A 19,585-nucleotide genomic window follows, 5' to 3' on the forward strand; every position below is an offset into this window, starting at 1 on the left:
CTGAGCGTGCTGCGCCTGCCCTTTCTCTGCTGACAGGTGAGATGGTACCGTGCCCACGTGCCTCTGACAGATGAGGTAGGGTGAGTGACACAGGCACTGGGATGTTCGTAGCCCAGGTTACCACGTCCGGCTGACTTGGACACGGCATTGTGACACCTGGGTGGCTGGCCTGATGGCCAAGGTAGCTGTTAGGTGAATAAGGGTGGGGTGGGCTGGACAGTGTGGGTGCTGTGGACAAGGGGTAACTCGTGTCCAGGGTGGGGCAGCGCCAAAGGCACAGGGTTTCCTCACCCTCTTCTGCATGGTGCTCGGTTTAATGCAGATGGGTTGTTCGCTTCCTTCCGGAGCTCTCTGTGCAATGCTTTGGGGCTGCTGTTGACCACAGTGCCCAAGCTCTTGAAAGGGGCACGGAGGACAGGGGCGTCGGAACCCTGATTCCCAGGTGTTTCTGCTGAAAGACCTCGGCGTTGCACTGACTGCGACTCCTCCTCACGACGACACCGCTGTGCCTCGCTTTCCTCCCACGGCTCCGAGTTCTGTCCCACCTTCGAAGCCCCTTAGTGAGCTTCAAAATGCAACCCTAAACGCCCCCAGGATCTGTTCCTGCCACTCCATGGCGAACCTTCAAACGCGTCCGCTCCCGTAGGTCCGGACTCTGCGCCGGCTCCCAGGCCCAGCCCCAGCCTCCCGGCCCCGCCTGTGCCCCATTCCTTCTCATGCTCAGCCCGGGACTCACCCCCTGCCTCTGGTTCTTGGGCTCCTCCTTGCTCTGTGGTGACGTTTGTTTTCTTCCCCAAATCTTTGTCTAATGTCACTCAGCAAAGACCCTGGACGCACCCAGAGCCCAGACTAAGCAGGAGCTTGGGATCTGCACACCATAGCACTTCCGCATTTCTCTGACACTGAGCACAACTCCAATGACGCCGTCATCTCTCCCCACAGCTTGGCATCACTCGGGCCTCTCTCTGGTGTGCTGCAGCATCTGTCCCGATCCTGACACAGTCAAATACAAATCTGGTCCTTGGTGTTCTGCTGGTGACTTCGTGGTTCAGTCTCCATTGCCTTGAGACGGATGCAAAGCTTGGAGTAACAGCTATGAGGGTTTCCATTTCGTGTTGCTTGCTTGTGATGTGCCATGTCTACTATGTTGGTGCTTTATAGTACACACTGAATCCTAAGTTTAAAGACAGTATCATTATCCTCTTGCTGCTTTTGCTGCTTCTGCAGCCACAAACTGTTGACCCTCAGCCACCCTGCCTTGGAGCCAGCTGATTATGGATTGAAACCTCTACCGACCGTTAGCTTAATAAAGAAAGTTATGGCCTAGAAGAAGGCTGGGTAGCACAGGAAAATTAAGATGTGATAATTCATAAAAGGGGGTAATCTGCACAGCATCATCAAAAGTTGACAACAGAATCAAAGAGCTCATTTCCTCTGCATTAACCGATAGAAAATGGAACAACAGTAACGAACATACCAAGAACTTGCTTCTAAGATATTTGGAAACAACTGATTCATGGGAAAAAATAAAAATCTTCTGAAAAAAAAAGGACAGCATCATTATTACTAAATAGGAAAGGAACATTTATATGATACATTGTAGCATACACAAAACCATTGCACCATATCACACAAAATCATGTAGGTAATACGGATTAAAAGGTAAAAGGCTGAGCCGGCGATTCAGCTCAGTGGTTCTGCTGCCTGCCTCGCAAGTGCAAGGTCCCGAGTTCGATCCCTGGTACCAAAAAAAAAAAAAAAAAGGTAAAAGGTCATGGATAAAGTGTCTAGAAGATGACATAGCTTTGCCCCTGAGAAGTAGGCAAGTGTTTCTTAACACCAACCCTAGAGAAAAAGGTTGCTATATCAGGTGTACAATAACATTCAGAACTTCCGGTCACAAAGACTTATCGACGTAAGAACAGCCATCTACTGTAAGGACAGGGAAAGGGGATGTTACTAGAATAACTCCTGCAGTGGGTCCTGGTCTCCTGTGAGCCCCGACAGCACAAGGCGAATTAATTAATATGGACAGAAATGACACTTAGAGAAGGAGCTGAGCTTTGGGCCTGATCAACGCTGCTCTGGGCAGAAAGAGAAAAGACCGCAAGCTTACCACACCTTTATCGGTACCTAGGAGTGACGGGTGACTCAGAGGGTGGTGAAGATAGTCCTAGAACAATGAGATTTACGTCGATGAAGATCCTAGCTCAGGAGGAACTTATGTTGACTAGGAATTTGTCCAGCTGGTGTAATCCTGCCGCGGAGCATCACAGCATCTGACCACTGAGGTCTTAGCTGTGACCAGAGGCAAAACGGAGTTATGTCTCGACATCCCATAGCTGGCCTGTAGGCAGGAAAGCTAGGTCTAACCATAATTTTAACTGTGAAATGATTTTCCCCCAGATTACATAGAATTGCTCCCGACAAGCTACTCTTCCTGTGCTTCTGTGGGAGAAGGGGCTCGGCTCAGCAGACCTACTGTGATCTCCGCAGCCCAGGGCTCGCCTGACTGCTGGTGAGAGCTGGTTACTGCTTGGGTGTCTGCTGGACCTGGGGGCGTGGCTGTCCCACTGCCTGGTGCCCTGAGAGCAGGTCTCCCAGGAGAGAAGAGACAGACTCTGCCCTTTCTCTCAATGCCTGGGCCCGGGGCTAGTCCAGCATCACTTTCTCATGCTTAGCTGGGTTAGCAGTAAGAAGGGGAGCCAAGCTTCAAGGGAGTGGGTGAGAAGCACCCAGTGGGGAAAATGAGAAGGATCCTATGGCATCTTTAATCTACCCCAGCACCGTTGGGAGGGTGCAGCTGCAAAATGCAATCTGGAGGAAGAGTTTTACAGCAGATGGTCTGTGGGTTGACCTGGGCCCACCCAAAGTTCATGCATCCAAGCTGTGGCCCCAGGACCTAAAGATGGGACCTTATTTGGTACAAATGTTGCAGAAATCTCAGAAAGAAATACAGAGACACAGAATTCGGATAAAATAATAAAATTTCTTCTCATGAGCGGGTGGAACGCCAGAAACCAGTCTGGTCAGTATCCAGACTTTGTTCAGCATTTCCCTTTTTATACCCTTTTTAGCCATTATCTCATCCCTAGTGGTCTTTGATGTGTAAATACAATCCCAGTTCCTATTTACAAGTCACAGACACAAGCTAGGCCATATACATTGTAAATTCACCCTGGCATGGTAACTTTGTTAGGTTAATGAAGTTACCCTTTAGAGTCAGATAATCCTCACCTTAAACAAGGAGTTATGGAAAAACCAAATCTTAAAAGAACACATTACTTATTTTGCTTCTACAATTACCTTAACATTTAATCTATTAAGTTACCTAAAACTTTTCCATATCACAAAGAATTAAGACAAACTCTCACCAGAGCAGAGCAGGCCTGGTCCATACAACTGTGTTCATGAAAGGGGACATGGACAGACAGCTCACAAAGACGGACCTCTGTGAGCCAAGAAATGCCAGACACTGCCAACAAACCACCGGAAGCTAGGAGAGCAGCTTGGAGCAGATTCTCTTGAGGCCTTCAGGAGGAACCAATGTTGGTCTCAGACTTCCAGCTTCCAGATCTGGTAGACAATACATTTCTGTTATTTAACACACTCAGTCTGTGGCACTGTGTTATGGTTGCTCTAGGAAACGGGTGCAGTATATAAAGTCAGCAGAGCAGTAGGAGAAAGAATCAACAAGGAAATAACCAAAAGTAACAGCAAACACTTCAGAAAAGAGGATAGCTTGAAAATCAATCATATGGCACTATGCTCAACATCAGTCATTAGGGAAATGAAAGTTAGCCCTCAGTGAGACGTCACTGCTTATCCTCCTAAACAGCTGGTCCTAAAATGTTGGCAATATGAAGTGTTGGCCAGGATGGAGATCCAGAGCAAACAGAACCCATAACCAGGGCTCCTGGGAATGTGAATTAGTGCAGCTACCTTGGAGAACTGCCAATCCCGACGTGTATCTGTCAGCTTTCCCATCGCTGGCACAAAGTAGCTCATGCCTGTGACTTAAAGGAGGAGAGGTTTAACTTGCCTCATGGTTGCAGAGTGTTCAGTCCATGGTCAGCTGGCTCCAGGGCAGAAACATCATGGTGGAAGGGTGTGGGGGACCACAGGTTCTCACCTCACACGTCCAGGAAGCAGACAATCCAGGAAGAGTACCAAGGAGGAAGAGGCCGGGGTCCAGCTCCAGACCCCAAAGTCAGGCCTCCATGATCCACCCAGACACACCCAGAAGTGTGCTGCGCTAACCCACGAGGAGGCTCGCGAGCCAATCAAGTTGACACAATTAAGTCAACCATCACCCTACTACACTCGAGTGCAGGTATACCCACAGTCTAGCTGTCCCACTCCTGGGCAGAGACCCAACAGAAACGTGTACCTGCGTATGTCCCTGGTATAAAACCATGCCATCACAGCAGCACCATTCATAATTTCCCCAAATTGGAAATAATGTAAATGTCTTAACTGAAGAATGTATGACCTAACTATGGTCTAATTAACAAAATACTCTGCAGCAGTGAAAATGAACCATTACTATATACAACAATCTCACAAAAATGAACAATGGAAAGATCCAAAGAGCATCAGCTGTATGATGCCATTTATGTTACGTCCAAACAGGCAAAGCTACTGTATGATCATAGGAGCCCAGACGGTCGTGATCCCTGTGTGTCAGGACTGGGAGGTGGCCAGGGAGGGGTTGGAGGTCAGCGTTCTATTTCTTACATCTGAATGACATTTACAAGACAAAGTTTCCTTGTGAAAATTCATTTAGTGGCATCTTTAGTATTTGTGCATTTCTCTCTCTCTTTGCGTGTTACAGGTCAATGAAAAATTTTATTTAAAAACTGAATAAACAGATTCCGTAGTGTGTGAGAATCTCTGCCCTCTGACAGCTGGACATTCTAGCTGTGCTCTCTACATTTGTAATGATTGCTAATGTTCTCCGCTGGGAAAGTACCCATGGTTTGGACCAGTTTGCAAGGAGGTTGAGTCTATCTTGCTATATAAAGACTTGTGTGTGTAAAACATTCACTGTTGCTTCACTGGTTAACACTTGGTTACAACAGAAAGCAGACAAGAGCGTAGGAAGCATAGGAAGCAAGGAATCTGACAGGCAGGTGGGAGGCATGGTCCTTCCCCCAGGTAACAAATGAGAGCCAAAGTCACCTTGCTCTGAGATCCACAGAGGGCAGCCTGCCCTGAGCCTCGCCGGACTCAGTTCCAGGTGACTTCACACATAGCCTTCTCTGCACAGGACCCGGAATCTCACCCTGGGATCGCCAGTCATCACCTGTGCGTCCATCCGTCTTTCTGGTCTCCTGCCCTGTGAAATCCCTCTCCTCCAGCATGGGCCAGACCTAGTGATTCCCTTCTAACCAAGGGCATGTGGGATGGGATGGGATGGGCTGCACCTGGGGGCCAGGGGGCCATGAGCCTAGCTCCTGCCAATTCCCCTCTTCTCTCTCCCTCTGCATCCCGGAATCCATACTCTGGGGGCACAGCTGCTCTGCCTGGAGTGGCCCGACCCCGCCTACAGCTGGCAAGGACATCGTGCAGCGGGGCGGGAATCTGCCCCGTGCTCAGTGCTCAGCTGACTGCAGACCCCGAACTGCAGTGTGGCGCCCCTGCGTGGACGCTCCCCAGCTTGCTGACCCCAGAGGCGGTGCACTAACACACGTTCATCGTTCTAACCAGCTGCTGTGGAGTAATTGCTTCTGCGGCATAAGCAAGTGACTAACACGGTCCGGTGGTCTGGAGTCCGCCCCCATAGGCAGCTCTTCCCACAGCCAGGCGCTTCCCCAGGGAGGGACCAGACCATGGCTCAGGAGATTTTCACTGCAGTTCTGGAGCTCAGCTGTACCTCACATGTACGCGTTGGGCATTGTACCCAGGACCCTCACACTGAGCTGCATCCCCAGCCTTTCCTTGACTTAATATTTTGAGACAGTCTTGCTAAGTCACTCACGCTCAGGTGGGGCTTGAATTTGTGACCCCTGCCTCAGCCTTCCAGAGGCCTGAGATGACAGCCATAACAAATTAAAATGGTAGGCACATTTAAGAGACAAAGAGAGCACAGTTTGGTAAATAACTGGAAGTGAGAGCTAATGAAACAGGAAGAGTCAAAGCATGAGCAACCGAGTACCCGAAGGGAGAGACTGCTGGGGAAGAAGCAGTTCATAGTGGAAGACAGCGAGGTTAACTTGGGACCGCGGAAACTGAGCATGTTGAACACACCCATCGGGATATGGGAGAGTCTTGTGGGGGAATGGATTTGGGGCTTAATGACAGGTAGGTAGGAATCGAAGTCGCTGGAGAGAACCCACAAGTGCAACAACCGCGGACTGCAGGAATTATCACTAAAAGGGGGACAGAGGAAGGGGACCTAGGTCTGTCCAGAACCTGGGAAGTGTGTCAGCCAGACGGATGGGGGCAGACAGTTTCACCAGGCAGGGAATGGCCACGGCGACAAAGCCAACAGAGCGCAGTATTACCTGAAAAATATTCTGAGCTTTGTAACTGGGGGCCTCTGAAGTCTGGGCCGCTCGTATGCAGCAAGGATGACTGCACCAGTATCTCCCATCCCCGGGCTCTTCTGCAACGCGACCGCATCCCCATCCCAAGAGCGCCGGTTCTGTTCTGTCCCCTGACTGGTGGCTGTGGCCACTCTGACTAGCGCAGCATGGTGCGGATCATGCTATGGGGCTTCTGGTGGCGTGGAGGTGACCTGTGACATGTGCCCACGTGACAGCACCCGTGGCACACCGGGCTACCCAGAAGCCTCTCTGCAGCGAGGAAGCCAGGCCACCCGTCAGGCTGTCTTTGCCACTTTCCTGTGGCTGGGACCCACAACTTAAAGGAGAGGTTTGTTTGGGCTCACCTTTTGGAGGTTTCTGTCCTTGTTTGGCAGGCTTAAACACCAGAAGTCATGGGGAAGGGCCTGGTGGAGGGGAGCAGCTCACACCCTGGAGACCAGGAAGCAGAGAGAGCAGGGAGGGAGGGACCCCCTGGGACCCCTCGTGCGACCAGACCCCACTGCCCTGAGCCGGTCACCTCCAGAACCCCTGCCTCCAGCCTGTGGGCTGCTGGGGACACTGTGATGCAAATCCCAGCAGGGGCCATGCAGGTCTCTGGCCACTCCGTTAGCACGACAGATGCCAAAGCCTGCAGAGAGGACCGGTGGGGGTTCCCACAGGTGGACAGGACTCAGGCTGCAGTGAGAGGGAGACGCCAGGAGAAGGGCCGAGGCGAGGCAGGGAGCCTCTCAGGGGCTTGGCACAGAGCAAGCGGAGCTGGGGCCCCGGGGTCCCCGCCCCAGTCCTGCTCTTTGGACACCACGTCAGCGTCTTCCCCACACCGTCCCATCGGAGGCCAAGGCCAGGCGACTCCGGCAGGGACTGAGGGGCGCACGAGGGGCGTGTGGGGAGGCCCTCGTCTCTGAGAGCCCTGGACGCCCTTCACTCGGGAAGCCAGGCAGGGCAGCAGCTCTTCCCGAACGGCCCTGAGGAAACGGGAAGGTGCTCTTCCGGGAGGAAGCCAACGAGAAGCGGTCTGAGCACCCCCCTGCAAGCTCATTTTAAATGACTCTCCATAGCTTTTTTTCTTTTGTACTAGAGATGGATCTCAGGACCTTGCGCTTGAGAGGCAGGCACAGCACCACTTAGCTGCATCCCCAGCCCCATGGCTATTTGAAGACAAAAATAGACTCGGCCCTGTTGGTCAGCCTGGTCAGCGAGGCCGCGCGGGAGGGACTGAGTCTCTCCTTTCTCAGATCCCGGGGCGACGTGATGGCCGAGCTTGACTGTTGGCCTGACTGGACCGTGAGACGAAGGTGACAGCGTCCTGGGCGCTGTCCTCAGCAGAAGCCAGTGGTGTTCGGGAGGTGGCCGGGAGGTGGCCTGGAGAGGCCGCTGCAGGGCCTCTCGCTGGCGCCCTGCTTCCCAGCCACCATGAAGCGAGCACCCTCGCCACTGAGCCATCCCGCCATGGTGTTTCCGCGATGGAGCCAGCCTGCCCGGGGCTCAGACGGCGTCTCTGCCTTTCAACTGGTGTCGTGTTGCGTCCCAGCCTCTGGAAAGCTATTCTGTGGAGGACAGGCCCACAGGGTCGTTTGGGGCACAACAACCCTCAGGGAAGGAGAGTCCTCACCCTCCATCCTACCTCCGGCTCCCCGGGAGGAGCACAAGCACACGCACACGCGCACACACACACACACACACACACACACACACACGTCAGCACCGCGGCCAGAGGGGACTCATCCGAGGCCAGGCACCGGCCCCAGGTTCCCACATCCCAGCAACCTCAGGAAGGAGGGCTGTTTTGTCCTCATTTCAGAGATGGGAAACCAAAACTGGAAGAGTCCACTTCCCCCAGGCTCTTGCCTTAGCATGAGCACGGGGAGTTGGGACGGTCCCACTCCTGCGCCCACAGAAAGGACTCCACAGCCCCCCGGGGTCAGGGAAGCCTCCCAGGGCAGCTCTCTGAGCCCCAGTGTGGCGGCAGGCAGCTGATCACCACCCTGGCTCTCTCTGCTCTGCTCACAGAGCTCTTCAGTGTCCCTGTGACCCACAAGCCACCCATCACCGAGGACCTTGTGCCCCTTGACCCTGATCTGTCCTGTGCAGGAGGTCACCCCACCCGGGAGAAAGGGCACGGGCCGGGCCTTGCAGGCCGGAGGGCTCTGTCTCTGTCTCCGCCTCTGTCCCTGCTTCCCGAAGCCCCGACGCCCCAACATCTGCGGAAGCTCCCACCTCCCTCTCCTCCTGCCCAGGCCGAGAGCTCATTCCACTCGCGTCTCAGTGCATTCCTGTGGCCTCCGCCTGCCCCAGCTCTGCGTTCCTTGGGCCAAATTCCGGGCCGGAGATCTGATCGGCCCGGTTCCTGGGTGGAGGCCACAGGTCATCGGTCATCGACAGGGCAGCATGAGCTCCGCCTAGGGAACAGCAGGAGTGGGTGGGATGAGCCCTAGCCAGGGCCTTTTGCTGAATTGGTCCTCTCAGAAGGGACAAGGCAGCCTTTATGCTGCGCCTCCGAAGCCCTGGCCCTGAGTATGGCAGGAATGGCAGGAACGGGGCCTGTGGAGCTGTCACAGCCACGCTCAGCTGAGAAGGCCGGCCTGGCCCATGTGTCTTCCCTGGGGGAACCTGTGCCCCCTCGCGCTCTGCCCTCCTGGGGGGCTCCTGCCTCGCACACTGCCGTGCCACCTGGGGCACTCAGCACACCAGGCTGGGGGTCTCCTCCCCCCACGTCACCCACTGCAAAAGGGGCTCCCAGCGCCCAGACTCAGGGGCAGCAGGGGTGGGAACGGGTGGAGGGACAGCCTCTCTCCCTCTGCCATTTGGTCGCCGTGCTGCCTTGCTCACTTCCCGGGGCGAGTGTTTCCCAGGGCACCCCTTGGCCTCCAGGCTGACAGACAGGACAGACCTGGCCCGGAATCCTGAGCCTCCGCCCCAGAGCATCACTGATGCCCATGTATTGTGACACTGTTAGGATTTCTATGTAGGCGTCCCCAAAGTCTAGTGAGCTCCTAGTCGGGGCTTAGGAAGGTGACAGGATGATGGGTGCTATGGCCGACTTGCTGTTCCGGCGTGGGGTCTGGCTGGGAGAGGTGGGCCCCTGCAGTGGGACCTGGAAGGGCTCATCTTCCTTCCTGGCCACCACGATGTAAGCAGCTCTCCCACCAGACCACTCCACCAGGCCTTCCTGCCTTGGAGCCAGCTGACTATGGGTTGAAAACGTGAGCCACAGTAAACCTCTGCTCCTTTCAGTTGTGGGTGTCAGGTCCTGTGTCTCAGTGATAAGAAAGTGACTAAGACAGACCCCAAAGACCCACATCAGATTCCTCCCCATGTGGGGCTCAGGGACCTCACCTGTATGGCGTTGTTTTGCAGGAGGAGCAGGAGGGAGGCTCTGGGTGAAAAGCATAGCACACCCAGGGCCCCAGCCCCAAAGCTGGCACAAAGGGACCAGAAGGGGCAGAGGTGCACCCCGAAGTCTTCCTTGGGTCCCTTTCTGGGGCTGACATGAGAAGTAAAAGCAGGGTGGGCGATGTGGGGAAAGAAATGGTAAGAGATTGAGTCAGCAGCAGGCGGAAGGCAAAGCCTTGGCCCGTGAGCGGCCGGCCCGCCCGCCAGTCTCCTGCAGGGGCACGTCGCGTCGCGTCCCTGAGCGTCCTCGGGAGGAGACAGCACCATCGTGACGTAACACATGCAGGCCTCTCCGGGGCCAGTCTGCCCAGGCATGGCATGCACAAGCCCTGTCTTCTGGTTTGGATCTAAAACGCTCCCCCAAACTCTCTTGTGCGTGCGCGTGCGTGCGTGTGTGTAGGGTGACTGATCACAGGGTGTTAAGTCTGCTGGGAGGAGGGGACCTGCTTGGAGGCGCTCACTGGGCTGTGGCCTGCGGGGTGGATTCTCCGCCCCACGCCTCCCTTCTCTGTTTCCCGGTCACCGTGAGTTGAGCGCCCTTCCCCCTGCCAGGACCTTCTGCCATCTTGTTTCTGCCTCAGAGCCGGCCGACCGTGGACTGAAACTGGGAGCCAAAATAAACCTCGTTTAAACGCCAGGTGACAGGAGAGTGTCTGAGGCACTGTGATCATGGAGCAGAGACTCCAAGCCTCAGGGTCCCCATCTGTGACCCTTGCCGTGAGCAGCTGTCAACAGCACCCCAGCGCTCGGACAGAGCTGCACTGCACACGGCGGAGGCTGTGGTGCTGCCGGGAGTTCACCCCGTCGCCTTCTCCAGCACCACCCGACCTCCTCAGGGACACTGCCATTCTGCCCTCCCCCTTGCAGGCGGGCACTGGCGGAGGAGGATGTGGCGGTAAATGGTTTGCGACTTTCTGGGGAAGCAGAGTTGATGAACAGACCTCAGACAGAGGCGCCTCCCTCAGGGTGACCACACCCAGGGCCGCAGCTCCTGTGTCTCCTCATCTCACCCCAGCCCCATCCTGGGCGCTCCGGGAAGCTGTTTCCCTCTGCTTCCTTCCTGGGGTGTCATGAAGGGCACTGCCCGCTGGCCGTTCCTAGTCCTGCGTCTGTTGCATGAGCCCCCTTCACTCCCGGGGGAGCCCAGGCTCCTCAGAGGCCACTGAGATGAAGCCACAGCCCAGAGGGCCCCAGGAGCAGAGGTGACCTTCAGGGTCCCTCCTGCCTCTGTGACCAGCGGGTGAAAGGGTCCTCTCCCCACCCCGAGCAGCAAGCACGGCGAGGGTCCCTGCAGGGGACTCTGAGCTCTCCACTCGCCCACCATCTGGGGCAACCGGAGGAAACGGCCGGTCAGCGTCTTCTGTCTGAGCAGCACCTCTCAGAGCTCGGCTCGCGGTGGGGCTGGGAGTTCTCCACTTCACAAATGGGAAAGCCGAGCCCAGACGTGTTCAGTAACTTGTCCGCGGCCACACGGTTCGTAATAGCAGAGCAGAGGAGAATCCTCCGGCTCCAAAGCCACCATTTTATTTTGTTTAAAGGGTTTTTATTGGCCCATGTATGCGGTACACAATGGCACCTTTCCTCACGGGGGTGGCACCTGTACAAAACACACCTTCATTCTTTTCTTCCCTCTCCCCCTTCCCCTCCCTGGAAGCCACCATTTAAGAAGTGAGAACTCTCTCCATAGTCCAGGTCTAACATGAGCGGCTCAGCGGCACCAGGGAACAGCTCCAGCCTTGTTGGCCCCTGCCTGGTGACACACAGAGTGCTTCGTGTGAGGGGCTTCAATGTTAAAAGGGTGTGACATGGCCACTCTGCCTTCCTCTTGGGTCTGTCAGGCAGCTTCTGCATCTCTGCATCCACTCACCTGGCCCCCACCACCGGATCAGATCATGTGTGCAGCCACCCCTCACCCACCCCGTCCCACCCCTCACCCAACTGAAACCTTCCTGAGCCCCGACCTACTCATCCACATATTGCAAACAGTTACGTGAGTTTTAGCCGATGCTAGCATATTAAGTTATCAAATGCCTGACATATGATGGGTGTTCTTTTGTTTTGTTTTCCAGTACTAGGGAGTGAACCCAGGGCCCTTGCACTGAACTACATCCCCAGCGTTTTTATTTTTAAGTTTGAAACAGGGACTTGCTAAATTATTCAGTTACTCAGACTGGGCTGCACTTGTGATCCTCAGCCTCCCAGAGTGCTGGGATTGTAGACCTGCATTGCCACACCTGGCTCCACTAGCGTTCATCCAGTGGACATCTTTGCCTTATTAAGGTGTCGATTTCAGGAGGATTTTTAATTCTGGAAACGTTGCATCTGGTGCTGGATGATCCAGAGCAAGCTCTGCCCTTTGCTTTAATGGTCTGGGCCTGGGTACCAGGCTGCTCGGGTGCTTTTCATGCCCAGGTGGGCCTGGGGTCCACAGGGGACAGTGAGGAAGCCCAGGAGAAGGAGCTGACGGGAGTCAGGCAGCCAAAGACCTTCAGGAAATGTGCAGGGCCGGGCCTCCCTCAGGCGTGGCCAGGCTGAGCAGTGAGTTTAGTTCACGTCCTCTGTCCCTGCGGGCTCTGTCTGTCCTGGAGGGAGCCAGGACTGGGCAGGGAGCCTTCTCAGGGGCCCTGTGCGGAGCTGAGAGTCCAGGAAGGAGCTGCAGAGACCATGGGGCTGGCTCCTGGTCAGCGCCTGGGACAGCAGGAGCCAGTGGCTGCACCGCACCCCATCACCCACCGCCTTGTGTGCTAGGGGGTGCGGGCGTTTTCCCACCCACCTCGGAGATGGAGACCCGAATACAGCAGGGGACTGGCTGCCCCAGGTCTTGAACTGCAGCCTCTGACTCACGTGTGACCTCTTGCCCCACGCCCTGGCACTGGGCCGAGGCCACTTCAAAGCCACTGGAAGACTCCTCTCTGGTTGTCTTTGTTGCTGTTGTTTAAATTTTACATTGATTAATTCAAATTGATTTTGCAGAGTGCCTGCTGCATGCCAGGAGCTGGGCATCTGGTGGAGGAGGCTGATGGCACCTGGGGCATTAAAATGCAGTCGATGTGGCTGAAGTTGGGCACCCACGGCTCTGAGAACACCAGCGGTGACGTGGTCTGTCAATAGCTTCCCAGAGGAGGTGACTCAGCACTGCGGCTGTGAGGGGAAGGGGAAGAAGAGAAGAGGATGAGAACATGCTAGGGTGGGGGTCCAGGTGGAGGAGGGCCAGGAGGGGTCCTGCAGCTCCAGAACCTGAAGGAGTTTGCAGCTGAAGAGAGGAGAGGACAGTGGTGGGAAGAGGGGAGCAGAAGAGGCCTGGGAGAGGTGACCCTGAGGCTGCGTGGCAGATGCTGGAGGACCCCAGACTCTGTCAAGAGAGGGACAGGGAGCCTTTGGGAACTGAGGGCGGGACTCGGGTGGTTCTGTGTGTGTATCCGGAAGCAGGAGACCAGATCGCAGGAGTGGAGCAGTGCAGGGCCAAGCCTGTGGGGTTTGTTTTCCTGGGGGTCTTCAACATCTTCAGGAACACTGGAGTCAGAGAGGGAGCCCGAGGCTGCGGCCTGGGGTTCGGTGCTTCTAGAGCATTGTGGTTTCTGTCTCGATGTCCCCCAAAGCCTCATGATATCACAGCTAGGGGTTTGGGGAGGTGACAGGACTATAGGGGCAGCATAGCTGGCTTGCTGTTGGGAGGTGGGTCTAGTGGAGGAGACAGGTCATGGGGCACCCATGCTTGAAAGGGTTCCTCTTCCTCCTCACCTCCTGCTTTCTCTCTCTGCTTCCCCACCACCTTGCTGTGAGCACTTTTCCTTCATCACACCCCTCTGCCATGCCGGTCTGCTTTACAGCCAGCCAATTATGGACTTCTTCCATAAGGTGCTGGTATTGGGTATTGTGTCCCAGTGTTGAGAAAAGTAACAGACAGATTTTGGTGCTGAGAGTGAGGTTGTCTCTGTGACTGTACTTGACCATGTACTTGCCCTTTGGAACTGGTTCACAGTGGGTGTTTGGAAAGGCTTTCAGATGCTATGTGGAGAAGCAGCCCTAGAATGCTAGAATGTGAGCTGAGCTTGATGGGAGATTCTGGTTGGAGCTCAGAAGACCGGAATGCTGACAGTGACGCAGTTAGAAAAGACAATGCTCAAGAGGTTTCAGTTGGGAAGAACTCCATTTGCAGTTGGACTCAAGGTCTTGCATGTGTATTAGGCTCTGGCAGAAAATTTGTCTACATTTTGCTCATGTCTTGAGACTTTGCAGGAGACTAAGATTAAGGGTAGCAGGCTACTCAACCTGGGAGAAGAAATTTCAAGGCAGCCCAACATTCAGGCTGTAGCATGGATACTGCTTGCTGCTTTTAGCCAGGTTTATATTGAAAATCAAGAGCAAAAAGCCCATTTAAAAAGATTTCAATTTCCCCAGAAAGGAAGGGCTGACAAAGTTGGAACAGAACAGCTTGGCTGGTGAAAAGATTAGCATTAAAAAGAAGCCAAGTCCTTCCTTTCCCTTGTTGTGCTTTCTGTGTATTTAAAATTATGTGTTGACCATTTCCCTCTGGTCTTGAGTTTGTGTCATCCTGCCGTATTTTTCAAGGAAGTCAATAAGCAAAGCTCACAGCCAAAATGTCCTTGGTAATTATAGTCAATTTTCCCAAAGTCTGGCCTATTTTCAGAATGTGCCTTCTTCTGGGACTTACATAAATCAAGACTTTTACATGATAGAAGAAACATTCCTTTCTATCATATTTTTCCTGCAGCAGATGCATATGTCTCTATATCCTCCACGTTTCCATTTCTGTTTCCCTTTCTGATATTTCCATCTCCTTTCAAGCAGATCTTCCCTGAGCTTTACAAAGTTCAATCTGCTTCTTCAATTAGATCTCACATTTTGCCTGCATTTATAAGGCTGAATTCTTATTGAATACAAGGATTATCATCTTTCTTTCTCTATTTTTCTTGAAAAACAAAACATTCTTTTCTTTCTCTCTGTCTCATTATTCAATTAACATCAATTGGGATCCCCTTTCCAAATCCAGAGAACTCACAAATGAGACACTCAGTTCTTGTTGCTGGAACAGACAAGTCCTAAAACCTCAGCAAATTGTCACAACAAAAGTTTATGTATTACCCACATCACAGTGGGAATTGAGTGAGTGGTCAGTTTTTAGTGGAGCCATCAGAATCACATGGAAAAGTCACCACAGCAGGGAGAGAGAGCTGGAGAATTGCACAAGATAGTTTACAGGTCAGGCTTGGAAGTGATTTACATAACTCCTTACATAACTAAAAATCACATGATCTCAATCTAACTTAAAAGGAGTTTGGGATGAAAATGGTAAGATTTTTGGGTACTTTTGATAGAATAAAATATGTTACTAAAATTAAAAAAAAAAAGAAGCCAAGTACTTTACAGCAGGACAGTGGGAAACAAAAAAATCCCTTGAGGACATGTGAGGAGCTAGCAAGGCCCCACTATCCACAGGTTCAAAATTGCAAAAGTGAAAAACTTTGAGAAGGGAGCCCCAGGCCACTGTGCTCAAGAATGGATGCAGAGAGGGGCCGGGGATTTAGCTCAGTGGTTCCAGCGCCTGCCTTGCAAGCCCAAGGTTCTGAGTTCAATCCCTGGTACAAAAAAAAAGTATGGATGCTTAAGAAATTTGTTCGCTGGGATTCAGTTCACAGTATTCGGCCATCCAGGCACTCAAGAGACTTCTACAGTCATGATCCAAGGGAGCCTGGCTACTGTTCCAGCTGCTAGCAGACCTTGGCATCTAGTTTTAGGTGCATGCAGAATGCAAGAGTTGTAGGGTCAGGATGGCTTTGACCAGAATTTCAGAAGAAGACCTTGGAGGCCTGGCAGTGTGCTCCTGAGAGGGCAGTGTGTGAAGCAGTGAGTGTGAAGACAAAGGTGCAGTGGAGACCCCAGGGGATTGGTGAGGCCAGGAGTGTGGATTGTCTGAGGAAAGCCACTAGGAGTAAGCAAACCTGGCCTGAGAGAGAGGCCACGAGAGCTATAATCACCGGCAGTGCTGTGGGTGTGGGGCTGTCCAAGCCCTCTGGAGTTCTTATCTCATCACAGCTTGTCCTAGGCACTAGGCATGGAGCTAGGGGATTTGATGGGTTTCGCCCTGCCTTGGTGTGATTGCTCTCTATCCTCCAGTTCCTCCTTGGCTCTCTCTGCTTCCCTGCCACCATGATGTGAACAGCTGTTCCTCCCCTGTGCCCCTCTGTCATGTCACTTTGCTTTGGAGCCTTGGCTCTACAAACTGTGAGCCAAAACAAACCATTCATCCATCAAGTTGATGGTGTTGAGTAGTTTGTACCAGTGACAAAGAAAGTGACTAGGACAGGAAGGAAACAAATCTTAGAGTGGCTGCCCACGCATCATGGGCATAGGCATGGAGACCCTTCCAGGAGTGGGTGCCTTGTCCTGTCAGCACCTGCTTGACTGGCTCAAGGAGATGGGGGGCGGTGCTTCTCGGGCATCTAGATGGAGAGGAGTTATGGGGTGGCTAATTTTAGGTCAAAAGCAAAGATCTCAACTTGCCCAGAGTTGTGAAGTGAGGGAATTTCTCTCCTTTCAAACAAGGAAATCGTTGTCCTATGTCATCAGCAGGGTCAGTGGCCAAGCTGAGGGCCATCACAGGGCTGATCACAGCTGTGGCCCCTCTGTGGCACATGGAGAGACTTTGCGAGGACTCCCCACTCCTGCCCCTGCTCCATAGGTGACCCCGGCCCCCTCATCCTGCCCACCCCAGCTGTCAACCTGACAGGAGACTTCAAATCTGTGCTGCCCCCTATCGGAAGAGCACTGCCACTGCAAGCAGGTGGACCTGCTTCACGTCAGAGCTCTGCTGCCTCGACTTCCTGCCAAGTCTGGAGTCTCCAGACCCTAGGTTTCCTCATCTGCACAGTGAGCAACAACTGTGTGGGTCTCTGCAAATCCTGTTCTGCTCAGCCTCCACCCCCCTGTGAGCTCTGTGCCTGGACTTGCTCTGCCTATGGCTTCCCTCTGCAAGCCTCGCTCCAGCACAGCCCTTGAACGCTACTGGGGTGTGGATTTCCCAGTGCTAGCAGCATGGGCTTCATCTCTTCAGACTCAGACACAGCCTGGGGGTCCCTGCCTCAGTAGGCTCAGCCCCCAACCCTGCCTAAGCCCTACATTTAATAATGAGCTTTCTCCCTGGGGCCCTCATCTCTGGTCAGTGGCTGCTGGTGCAGTCTGAATGCTTGTGTCCCCTGAGTTCATGTTAGAAATCATCACCCCAAGGTTACAGGGTGTTAAGAGGTGGGGCTTGGGGGTGATTAGATCCCAAGGGCTGATGCCTCCTGAACAGGATTGGTGCTTGTCTTAGTTACTTCTCTTGCTGCTGAGACAAAATACCCAACACCTGCAAGTTAAAGAAATTAAGGTTTATTTAGCTCGAAGTTTGTAGAGATTTCAGTCCATAGCTGGCTGGCTCCAAGGTAGAGCAGCGTGGCAGAGGGGCATCACAGAGGAGAAACAGTCCATGGCAGGGTAGGCAGGAGGCAGCAAAAAAGCAGCAAGCCAGCAGCAGCAGCTGTGAGCTTGTCTTTCCCTTTCATCCCATCCAGGCTAAAGCCTTTTGGATGATGCCGCCCACACCCAGGGTGGGGCTTTGGGCATCATAAATCCACTCAGCCACACCCAGAGCTGTGCTAATTCCTATCAGGGGACTCATTTAGTACCACCCACCCTTAATCCCAGTATCACAACCTTAATTCACGTTCACACAGCCTAGACCTTGCCACCTCTGTAAAGCCCCACCCATGGGTGCCTGAAGCTTTGGAGGGTGGGCATCTGGATACAACCTTAACAATGCCCACAGCAGGCTGGACCCCACAAGACACAGCAGGAAGACATGTTTAGGGGCCAGCACAGCCCTGCCAGATCCTGACTCTGCCAGTGCTTCAGCCCTGGACTTCTGGCCTGTGGAACTGAGCCAAGAAGCAAGTTTCCGTGGCTTCCAACTGCCTGGTTATGGTGTTTTGTTAGAGCAGCACAAATGGACTAAATCAGCTCTTGTTTTATTACCCATCCAGGTGCCTGGTTGATAGCTTTGCCCTTAGTTAATAGTCTTCCCATTAAATTCTCTCTTCAAGTAGAGGATGTGGTTTCCGCCTCATGAGAATGCATAGAAAGTGCTTGGTGCACCCGAACTCTGAGTAAGTGCTGGCCACCGTGGTTCCGTAGGGTCCAGACAGTCTCAGCCTCTCGCTCAGCACTGGGGCACAATCACTGTCCAGCCTGGAGACTCTCCAGGGGGAGGAGCCCCGGGACCGGGCCACCTCCTTCCTGCAGGCCTGCTGTGCTGCACACTTCCTCACCCCATTACCTATGGATCGGAAGGGGCGGGGCTCCATCCCACTTCCTGCTGGTTTCTCTGCATTTCTATTTTTTTTTGGAACCAGGGATTGAACTCGGGAGCTTCTGCTTTTGAGGCAGGCGGTGGAACCACTGAGCTAAATCCCTGGCTCTTGTCTGCATTTCTTACTAGCCCTCTCCGATGGTCAATTACTCAGGGTTTCTTTCCCCACTGGCTCCAACCTGCTTCAGTGTAAAGGCCAGGTGCAGGGCCTGGGACAGGCACAGAGCAGGAGGTGTTCCAGAGAGGATGGGGAACTAATGGACTACTGAGGAGGCCCCCTGAGCTCATGCTCTGATGCAGGTGCTGTGCTAGGAAGGGGACACAAGGACAGGGAACATCAACGGGCCCTGCCCCAGGGAACGCACATCCGATTCGCCCTTCATGGGGTGACACAGACTTCAGCTGTCCCGTGCCTCCCCTTGCTGAGCCAGGCTAAGCCCTCGGCGGGACACAGCCACCCGTTTGGTTTCTGATGTCCTGGAAGCTCTGAGCTGGTGGCCAAGGGCTGCATTTAAATAGCAAACATTTGCATTTTTAATGTTGATGGGCCTGGAGACCGGCAGTGGCCCTTCCATTCCAAGCTGATATTGGCTTTTCTGTGAGGGAAACGGTGGCCTCAGCATTTCTGCAGTGGAAAACTTCGTCCTTTCAATACCGGGGAGAGGGCAGAGTCAGCCTCTGGCATGGGCACAGCGACCCTCAGGGGGCGCCACCTCCCTCCCTGTCCGGAGCCTGCACTCAGCCCTTGGCCCTGTCCGTATTTTACAGCTGCCCTCTGCTCCATCTGGGCAGCAGAGCCCACTTCCTGTTACCCTCAGCATCCCCAGTGCCCAGCCTGGGGCCTGGTGCACGGCGACCTCAGTAGCCATGGGAGGAGGACAGGGAGGGAAGGAAAGGAGGCTGCCCTCAGAGAGCCCAGGGGCTGCAAATGACAGAACTTCGGAGCTTCCAAGGCCCTCAAAGGTCATTCATGCCCTGGGTATGTGATCCCGGCACTTGGGAGGCTGAGGCAGGACTGGAAGTCTGGGGCCAGGCTAGACTAGATAGCGAGATCTCTTGTTTACAGATTTTAAATCATACCGCCTCCCGTTGATGAATCACCTGACGTAGTGGATGAGACTGAAACGTCTGCCTCCTCAGCAGCAGGCAGAGTTCACTGCTGGGAAAACTGCGCCAGCCAAGGAGGTCCCGCCCACGGACAGGCGAGCTGAGAGGCGGCCGCTGCGGGCCAGGGGGAGCCCTCAGGGTCAAGGGAAGGCAGGGGCCGAGGAAAGTG

Source organism: Heterocephalus glaber, unplaced genomic scaffold (genome assembly GCF_053883595.1).
Source record: "Heterocephalus glaber isolate CG9 unplaced genomic scaffold, H.glaber_assembly_v1.0 deba00001442, whole genome shotgun sequence".
NCBI lineage: Eukaryota > Metazoa > Chordata > Mammalia > Rodentia > Bathyergidae > Heterocephalus > Heterocephalus glaber.